The sequence below is a fragment of the Bactrocera tryoni genome, chromosome 2 (assembly GCF_016617805.1).
Source record: "Bactrocera tryoni isolate S06 chromosome 2, CSIRO_BtryS06_freeze2, whole genome shotgun sequence".
NCBI classification, from domain to species: domain Eukaryota; kingdom Metazoa; phylum Arthropoda; class Insecta; order Diptera; family Tephritidae; genus Bactrocera; species Bactrocera tryoni.
Genome location: NC_052500.1, coordinates 51,420,425 through 51,431,401, shown reverse-complemented (window position 1 = coordinate 51,431,401; position 10,977 = coordinate 51,420,425). Strand labels below are relative to the sequence as shown.

At 36.1% G+C, this 10,977-nt stretch overlaps 1 pseudogene; it reads right to left on the bottom strand.

The window, feature by feature from the left end:
* Positions 1 to 215: 215 nt before the first annotated feature.
* On the bottom strand, positions 216 to 418 carry LOC120769835 (annotated as a pseudogene).
* Between the last annotated feature and the right edge of the window lie 10,559 nt (positions 419 to 10,977).

Sequence of the window (10,977 nt, the reverse complement as noted above, 5' to 3'; positions counted from 1 at the left end):
TATACATACAAACATATTTACGCATGTTTGTTGGCGAAGCTGCTACAGCGGCAAGGGGTGACAATCGGCGGCCATTACTTTACTTATGCCATAGAAATTCTATTGCTACGAATATGGAAATGACAACGAAATGAATGATCCTGAGAAGTATAATCTTAACTTTTCAACGGCCAACGCAGAGTATTTCAACCAAACGGAATTCATTCATTAAAATCACCACTCAGAAGTCGTTTTATCCGTTGTAAGCGAACGATTTTCGAAGAAACATCATTTCTAATATGCCACAAGGCAAAATTAGAAATGAACTTCTTAAACCTCACGCTGTCAGATAAAACGATATACCTCGTCATCGCGGGTCGATTTCCAAAAAATGTAAATGAAGACTAACTACAGAAATAATCTTGTAAAGTATAGCCATAATTTTTCAACGGCCAACGCAGGATATTTCAATAAATGGGCACATAAAATAGTTGAAATTCGCAGAAATGAAAGACAAAGGAAAGAAAAAGGAGTATAACTTCAATAATGAACAAGCATACAAACATACATATGCGCAGCAGAAGCAAGGAAAGAGGTAACAATCGGCGATCCATTGTATATTTCTTTCATGCATAACCAAACCATAATTAGGACAACGCAATTCAAGTGTCAATGGTGGTCTAGGTGGTAAGCGTTTCAAAAATTACGATGAGCACGTAGGAGGTACGTAGGCTCGAATCCCAACAGAATTTATTTTAAATTGAATATGTCACCAACCAAAAGTTGAAACATTGTTCTACAAAAACAACAACAGCATGAGCATGGCAACATTGTGTTGCTGGTAGAAAAGCCGAGCTGTGCCGAAAGAAACGAACAAGCGATCGCCGATTGTCACCGCTTCGCTTGCTGCTCAAACATCTTCGCAGACAAGGTTGCGTAGATTCATATTGAGCAAGGTTGCGCAACCTGAATCTATCGCAACCTTTTCCGAACTCGTACAAGAAGTATAACTTCAAAAAGATTGCTTGCGTTTTGGCAACGAGTTTACTAAATTTTTTAAAGCAGAATCTAAAACAATATCTTACTAGGATACTTGTTATACCCTGAACAGGGTATACATATTAAGTTTGTCACGAAGTTTGTAACACCCAGAAAGAAGCGTCGGAGACCCTATAAAGTATATATATAAATGTTCAGTATGTCGAGCTTAGTCGATTTAGCCATGTCCGTCTGTCTGTCTGTCCGTCTGTCTGTATATATACGAACTAGTCCCTCAGTTTTTAAGATATCGTTTTGAAATTTTGCAAACGTCATTTTCTCTTCAAGAAGCTGCTCATTTGTCGGAACTGCCGATATCGGACCACTATAACATATAGCTGCCATACAAACTGAACGATCGGAATCAAGTTCTAGTATGGAAAACTTTCACATTTGACAAGATATTTTCAAGAAATTTCGTATAAATTATTTTCTAAGGCAACAATATAATCTCCGGAGAAATTGTTCAGATCGGATCAAAAGTTATAATTTTGTACACACTCTATCATACATACATTCTAGTTTTTCCGTGGGGATATTAAAATTTAGTTAAGTGGAAGAAATACGAACATGAAAGAATATTTTTTTTTATTATTTTTCTTATTAATTTTTGTAAAAAGGCCTTTAATATAAATTTTACTTTCTCTGCTCGTGCAAAATAATTTATTGATTCAGTGGTTCCCTGTAAACGATTTTAGATGTTAATTTATTTATGGCTGCAATATAAATTGATTTTCAGGACCTCCGGTCTGCGATAGACCAACACACAGTTGGACATGAGTAAAACATTATTTTCGTAGGTCAATCCCTACTAATTCGCAAGTCTGGCCTTGGCAATTGTTTATAATTAGAGTGAAAGATGTATTCACCGGAAATTGAAGCCCTTTAAATGGGATTGGCAGATCCCTTGGAATCGTCGGAATCCTCGGTATATGAGCTAGTAGACCAGTTGCTGGGCCGGTAATAATGGTAGCTACAATAAAAATGTGCTTCAATTCCTTAATAAGCAGCCTTGTCCCGTTGCACATGCTTGGAGGCCTTAAATTCCTCAAAAGCATAATTAAAATTCCAATTTTTAAAGCCAATTCATGTGGAGGCAGTCTAGAAGGTTTAAGGTTCAATGAACTTAAAAACTCCTGGGGATAATGAGTCGTTTATTTCGTTGACACTGTCATACCTGAGTGATACTATTGCCCAACAACACAACTAATGAAATTCCTTTTCGTGCAAATTCTCGATGTCAAAGTATACTGCACCTATTAAAATTTCTAAACTATTACTATTTTGGTCTAGAAACTCATCCAGAAGAATATTACAAATGCTGCTTAAGTTTGGAGTGGAAAAAATTCCTCGCCCAAGTTTAAGGAGTTATTGTGAAAAATCACTATCAGTGATTCCATGAAGATGAGCTCTCATATTCCATAGAGCGACGGTATTAAGAATGCTTTGATGATATCTGTGTCTCTGTTAATGACATTAAGAGTCGCCTGAAATCTCCTGCTACCCCGTCCATGAGAACAGAGGACTTTCTAAGGTATTTTAATGTTCGGTCCACGGCCTCTGTATGTGCTTTATGGCTTATGGTGCATTCATCCCGCATAATCAATGAGGCATCTTGAAATAGTTCACCAAGATGCCCAATTTTTGTGGATAGAACATATTGATTGTTGTTTAAGATTTAAGAATGAGCAGTTCTTCCATCCTTTAGAAAAGTTTCAGGAATTCCTGACGAAGCAACTGCTATCGCTGCTATATCTACCCTGATTGTCTTATTTTAGCAAGTATTAAATTAGCAAGAAACGTCTTGCCAGTGCGCTGGCGCATCCAAAAAATGTGGTTTTTGTTATTATTCACTCATTAACTCCCGCCCTTATCATTGTGTTACAGCTTAGCTAAGTGTTAAATAACATTCTCTATTTAAATTGAACATTCTCAGTTAAAAGTAACTAATGAATTTGTTTTTTTAATTTACGCACGTAAGTCGGTTAAAAATGAACTTTTTCTAAATTTTTTACAAACCATCCTCTTTGAATTCCCTTCAAAATGGTTCAGGTCATTTTTCATTTCATGCAACGGTTTTGTCAGCTATAGCGAACAGACAAAAACCCAACTTACTTTTATATATAAGATTGAGTATAGATATTGTACACTTGAGTGGAGCTAGAGGTAATATTGATACGATTGTTTCCATTTTAAGCTTAAGAACATACTTCTATTGAATGAAAATATTATTTTATTTATTCACTCTTATATTAGCCAGTATACACTGCATAAAGTCAATACCGTCAGTAAGGTCAGTACCTTAATACCGTCATACACTGATGCCTGATTTGTATGTTGGAAATTGAAAGAGTCAGATGGAATTTGAAACTGCGTTATATAGAGTTGTGGTTTATGTCAGTTTTCGCACCGTAAAATTGAAATGAAACAATAATGTACCTACCGAATGTGGTTGAGATTGATTAAACATGCCCCGAGATGTGGGATTTCACTTAAAGCTGTGCTGTGACACGCCGGTTGTGCAGTTTTAATTCCAGCTCTTATAAAACCCTTTTTATCATTTGATATGCATCTGTGACGCATTTATTTACTGAGATATCGCTCTTTTAATTGTTTTTAATGTAACCCTTGCATTGGGAATGGGCGTTGTTATAATTCAATTTCACCTTTTTTCCCACTTCTAGTAGAATTACCCAAAAATTTAATTTTGAGCAATTTTGGATGATTAAGCTTAAGTGGTTCGGGTATACATATGTATATTAAACCCCATGGGAGGTGGAACTACGCCCACTTTCTCAAACAGCAGATGCGCTTCCCTAATGCGATTAGTTGTTAAAATAGCAATAATTACTCGTTTGGACTGCTCCTACAACAAAGTAATAAAAATTGACTTTAAGTTAAATGTTTATCTTCTAAAAGCAAAAATATACCAAAAGTTTGACTAAATTGAATAAGTTACATCTTAATTGCCTACGTTAATTGACCTGTTTGAGCATGATTAAAGTGCACTCATTCGGTCGTAAAAATAGTTCTTTTATAAATAGGCAAATTCAATTAAAATAATTCACTCTAACAAATGAAAGTGTAATAAATCATTAAATTTCTTTTTTATTGCTGAACCAATCTTTGCCTATTAAATCATGTTAGTTTGAAAATGCAGGTATTTTTATTAATAAAGACATCGTTTGTACTTTATGAACATTTTTTGCTTGTGCGTGTAATTAATTAACTCTCGCAATTACTTAAGTTCACTTGCATTATATATAGTGATTAACGTTCGTTTAATCCGCTGCTTACATTGATGTTTGTGTGTGTATGTGGCGAGTGGGCTCCAACAAAATAGGTAGGTGCCGAAGTTGACATATTAAAATATTAAATTGATTGTCTGCTGGCTCGTAAATTTAAATGGAATTGGTTAAATGTTAATGACAAGAAGAGTAAAAAATTAAAAATAGAATAATAAGCGAGAAATACCACTGACAGTTGAACTGCCAACAATTACAATGTATATTTTAACCACAAAAGAGAGAATGTTTTTATTGGATTTCGCGTTTAATTGAATGAAAAATGTATGGAAAATTTAATCAGCAATTAAGCCAGGGTCAATGGCAATGCAATTGAAATACGCAACGAAGCGATGGTAAATAAATTTAATTTGTATTAAATCAAAATATAGAAAATAATGTTAAAATTTAAAATGTTTCAATTTGTCAAACATATGTCTTGGGTTGACTTCATACTGTTTCAAGTAAATGAGTTCAAGATTAGTAAGAAATATGAAAAAATCATTTTTAAATGTATATTTTCAATTATTAAATATTAAATCTTTAAATTGTTTTACAGGTTAAAATGAAACAATAAAATGCATTATTTTCAGTTGCGCCTAGGCTATGATATAATGAGGTCGGGGATTGTAGCGTTGCATGAGAGAACAGTCTATGCCAAATTTTGTGAAGACATCTTATCAGATAAAACGTTTTTCCATACAAGAACTATATTTTGATAGAACAGTTTGTATAGCAGCTAAATGCTATAATGGTCCAGTACAGACGTTTCCGACAAATGAGCAGCTCTTAGAGAGAAAAGAACTAATATCGATTCAAAACATTATGCTGATAATTTATTTGTTCACGAAGACCTTCTAACTCCAACTTCGTGGCAAACATGATATACCCTATTCAGACTATATCTCTCACGGGGACGAAAATAAATGTTGAGGATTGAATTTTGTAAGTAAGATCTAAGCTTGAATTTTAAAATTAACATAATGAGTAGAATGTAGAGTATGCGTCGAAGTTTCAGTAAGATATATCGTAACTTTAACACTATAATGTAAAATTGAATAACGAAAATCATTACCATCGGCATGTGGGTACTAGGGAAGTACAGAACCGATTTTATCGTTTTTAGTAGTGGACCTTATTAAAGCCAAATTCATAAATTATTCAACTTTATAAAGAAATTTGCTCAACTCAAGTTCAAAAAAATCGGCCAACTGGGCATACTATTCGCAACATCATCACCCATCTTGAGATCCAGCATTCATTATTGAATAATAGTCAACCGAATAGACTACGTCCAGCACGCAGCCTTAGCTAAGAGTGTACACGAAGACAGTGGAGAGTCGATTCGGCACCTTTCGCCGCAACTCGGTCTGACGTATGGAACGACTTGGTGCATTTAACGTCGAGATATTAAATTGAAAGCGTAAAAAATACAGCTTGTGCACGAACTGAAGCCGATGTACCTTCCCAAGCGACATCGCTTCGCTCTATGGGCTCTTGAAAAGTTCTAAGAAGATTCGCCCGCTTTCGAGCCAAATTTTTTTCGGCGATGAGGCCCCTTTCTGACTCAATACGATCTGCCATTTCGCCCAAAAATTTCAACGGTTTAGTGTGGTTTGTGGGCCGGTGGAATCATTGGTCCATATTTCTTCAAAAATGGTGCCGGTGAGAAAGTAACTGTCATACGCGACCGTGACGCAATGATAACCAAATATTTGATAACTTAAATTGAAACTCGTGATCTCTCTCGGTGATTGAACACTTCGATGAGATGGCCACCAAGATCGTGTGATAGCAAACCGATTTTCCTGTGGGGATATGTAAGTCTATGCAAACCCACTTCGATTCATTCCTTGGAGCAATACATTTCGCGTGTCATTTGCCAGTTACAAGTGGAAATGCTCGAACGAGTCATCGAAAATTTGACTCAACGGTTTAAACTGAATCGTTTGCCACATTTTAAAGATATGATTTTCGAAAAATAAATAAATGCCAAAGATTGTTCTTTCTAATGATCATTTGAAAGAGATAATCTTCGAAAAAAATTGTTTCCCATTAAATTTGAAGTTTCTCTGATTCTTCTTTAAAAATGGGAAACTTCAAAATGGTTTATTATCTAAGGAAATGGTGCAACTATGAAGATATTAGAGAGATCGTTTCACTATCGCCGTTCTATAAACTGAATGATCGGTACTAAGTGTTTGTATGGAAATTTTTTTTGACGAAATATCTTTAAGAGCTATTGCCTAAGGCAATAGAGCAATCTCCAAACAAATTGTTCCTATAGATAGCATATTGCTGCGATGATAGCTATAGATATGTCGATAATTAAGGAAAGCTAACTTGAATCAAGCACAATATTTCGATCAAGTATTATTACATTACAATACCTTTCGACCAAGAATGGAGTTCCTGTTCTTCGGATTTCCTTAAGCAAACTATTTTTATGTATATGGAAGGGATCACTTTTTCTTTACTTTCACGATATTCGCATATTTTATATAGTGTTCCAATAAAATCTTCGTACAGGCCCAATAAAAAGTTCATTGATAAAAATCAGTAAAACATTTAAAATTTTTTAAAAATGTTTTAATAAGTATTTGTTTACGACATATTTAATTTTATATTAAAACAATAATAAACTTAATTCATTAAACCGTTTCAAAACTATACATAAAAATTGGAATAATTTCACTATTTTAACTCCAATAAAGTCTTCGTACATTCCATTACAAGTAAAATAAATTATAAATGTATCTAAATATGTATGATTCTAATGTTCTGTGGGATAGTCTTTGTTTTTAATAACGGCTTTAAGGCGGTCTGGCATCGATTCCACAAGCTTTTGTGTATATCGTACATCTATTTTCATCCATTCCTCTTGAAGGACTTCTTTTAGGCGAGCTTTTGAACTTATATGATATGTCCTGATCCGTTTTTCGAGCAAATTCCAAATATGCTATACTACTTTGTGGTGGTGTCTCTAGTAAATGGGGGACATTGTACGCTATATTATGAGCCACGTGCTTGGGGTCATTGCCCAATTTTTCTACGCTCGTCGTCATATTTCACTTCAAAATGTCAATATAAGCACGGTGGTCCATAATTTCTTCTATTATTTCGAGTTTGCCAACACCATTAGCAGCTACATACATGTATACAACCCCATACCATCACTCCACCATCTCCGTGCTTTACTGTTTTAATTGTATTTTTGGGGTTGTATGCTTCTCCCGGTTTCCTCCATATGTCAATATAAGCACGGTTGGATTCACCAGAGAATATAACTTATATATTTTTTTTAAGTGTTTTTCTCAAAGATTTGAGTTTTGGAAAATTCAGTCATATACATACAGATATCATTGATATCGTAGATATATGTATATGTATGTATAGTATATACATATAAATTTCAATACGTCGATTTCGAATTTGATAATATGTATGAAGAGACATTTGCTTGTATTTATCCGAATTCCACAATATTGACATGTCCCTAACCGCGCTCAGCGGCATTGCACACACTCACACACTTAACAACATGTCCACCTTTCACACATAGGTTGCGGTCGATTGCCGACCACAGGGCCGGTTGGACAGATCACCAGTCAGCAAAAGTTGCTGGCAAACAATTTGATGCCGAAATGTCGTCAGCGTATTTAAATTATTTAATAAAATGCGACAGATAAAATATTTATATTGCGTGGCCTGCAGGAAAATCAATTAAAGCGCTGTAAATAAATTTGACACAATGAAGAGAGATAATAGTTTCCTTTGAAATAAGTTTGTATTCATTTTCATTGAACTTATTTCAAAAGATTTTATTTAAGGAAGGTTTCTAGGTTATCTGACGTTAAATTATCGCCATTTGCTGGTAGCTAATTTTTGTACAAATATTTTGGGTTGCCAAAATTTCTCACTCAGCATTTACATGTAATTGTATAATTGTACATATGTAAATACTGTCCACCTTCACTTTTGTACGATGGTTCATTTACATATGTGCGCGCGTCCTACTTATACTCACATACATACAAATCAGTAAACATTGCAGCAAAAATAGTTGTACGTATGTATAATTCCATGTAAATCAATTGAATATTCACATACATACAAGCACGTTTCCGCTCCTATCCGAATTGCATATCTTTATTCACAGCTATATTGCAGAATTGAATTATGTCTTTAATTTTAATACGAACAAGCGGACTGACAGTGACTTTTGCCTGTTAAGCATACACACGATATCACATACATACTAAGCTATATAGTATGTAAGTACATGCGACCACAATATTGCATAAAATTAATTATATGGACCAGTTGCACTTTTGCAGTAAAGTTTCAATAAAAATTTATTTCAACTTATTTTACAGATTGCAATTAATTTGTTATAATTAGATTTATTATTAACGTCGAAGTGGTATTTACATTCAAAGTACGCAGTCGCTTTATACTCCGACACATATTTTTATTGGCCTGTATTTACATTCTTGACGAAAATTCGCATATGCTGATTTGCTGATACATTTTTACGAGCTTATTTTCAAATCTACACCTAACGTTTATCGTTAAGATAGAATGACGTGTAATAGCAATTGCCCGTCTGGCGAACAACAAAGCGGGCTGGGCCGATGAATTGCCGGCCGAACTATTCAAACGCGACGGCAAAGAACCGTTAAGAAGAATGCATTCTTTGTAAAACATGGTCGGATGAAAACATTTCCAACGATTGGAATATAAGTGTGCTCTGCCCAATCCATACAAAAGGAGACCCCACAATCTGCGCCAACTATCGTAGAATAAGCTCCCTCAACATCGCGTACAAGGTTCTATCGAGCGTGTTGTGTGAAAGATTAAAGCCCACCGTCAACAAACTGATTGGACCTTATCAGTGTGGTTTCAGACCTGGCAAATCAACAACCGACCAGATATTCACCATACGCGAAATTTTGGAAAAGACCCGTGAAAGGAGAATCGACACACACCACTAATTCGTCGATTCCAAAGCTGCTTTCGACAGCACGAAAAGGAGCTGCCTTTATGCCGCGATGTCTGAATTTGGTATCCCGGCAAAACTAATACGACTGTGTAAACTGACGTTGAGCAATACCAAAAGCTTCGTCAGGATCGGGACGGACCTCTCCGAGCCGTTCGATACCAAACGAGGTTTCAGACAAGGCGACTCCCTATCGTGCGACTTCTTCAATCTTCTGCTGAAGAAAATAATTCGAGCTGCAGAACTTAATGAAGCAGGTACAATCTTCTATAAGAGTGTATAGCTGCTGGCATACGCCAATGATATTGATTTTATTGGCCGTAACAACCGCGCCATTAGTTCTGCTTTCTCCAGAATGGATAAGGGAGCAAAGCAAATGGGTCTGACAATTAACGAGGGTAAGACGAAATATCTCCTGTTATCAAACAAACAGTCATCACACTTGCGACTTGGCTCTCACGCCATTGTTGACAGTCATTACTTTGAAGTCGTATAATTTCATGTATCTTGGAACCAGTATAAACACCACCAACAATATCAGCCTGGAAATCAATCGCACCAACAGATGCTACGTCGGACTGAGTAGGCAATTGAGACCTCACTCGACGAACAAAAACCAAACTTTATAAGTCTCTCATTATTCCGGTCCTGCTATATGGTGCAGAGGCTTGGATGATGACAACAACTGATGAGCCGACGTTGCGTGGTTTCGAGAGAAAAGCCCTGCGAAAGATTTATGGTCCTTTGCGCGTTGGTCACGGCGAATATCGTATTCGATGGAACGATGAGCTGTATGAGATATACGACGGCATTGACATAGTTCAGCGAATTAAAAGACAAAGGCTACGCTGGCTACGTCATGTTGTCCAAATGGACGAAATCAATCCAGCTCTGAGAGTGTTCGACGCAGCACCCGCCGGGGGAAGTAGAGGAAGAGGAAGACCTTCACTCCGTTGGAAGGGCCAGGTGGAGAAGGACCTGGCTTTGCTTTGAATCTCCAATTGGCGCCACGTATCGAAATGAAGAAAAGATTGGCGCGCTATTGTTAACTTGGCTTTAATCGCGTAAGCGGTGTATACGAAACTAAGAAGCAGAAGACGCTTAGCATTACAGCTTTAGCTATAAGATTTTTTGCGGCGCTTAGCAATAACTTTATCCTTCGGATCCATTTCAATATCGTATTACAATTATGTTGTTCCCAGTTAGTCAAAAAATTCTTTTAAATAGATTTACATTGTGACAACAATAATAATTAATCAATATTTATTTCGTCATCTTGATAGAACGATTATTCCAATCCTCGAACTACTTTTTATAATCTCTTTTTGAGCTTCAGCTCTTTAAGTAATTTTTTTTATCTGATGCCAGTATGTTGTGACATGTAACTAGTCCAACAACCGTTCCGCAGTGTTTTCGGGAACTTGTGAGTAAAAACTTTGCGTGTTTTTTCCGCCGCTCTCTTCTATATTATCTTGGGGATCTCGAATCCCTCAGGGCATTCTATCTCACCCTAATCTGTCTATCAAAAAAGTGCATCTCAAGCCGCCAATAAAATTTGTGCAGTTTATGGACCCGATACGGTTTCCATTTCCACCACACAACGATGGTTTCAACGTTTTCGTTCTGGTGTAGAGGTGGTCGAAGATGCGCCACGCTCCGGAAAGCCTGTCGTCGAAA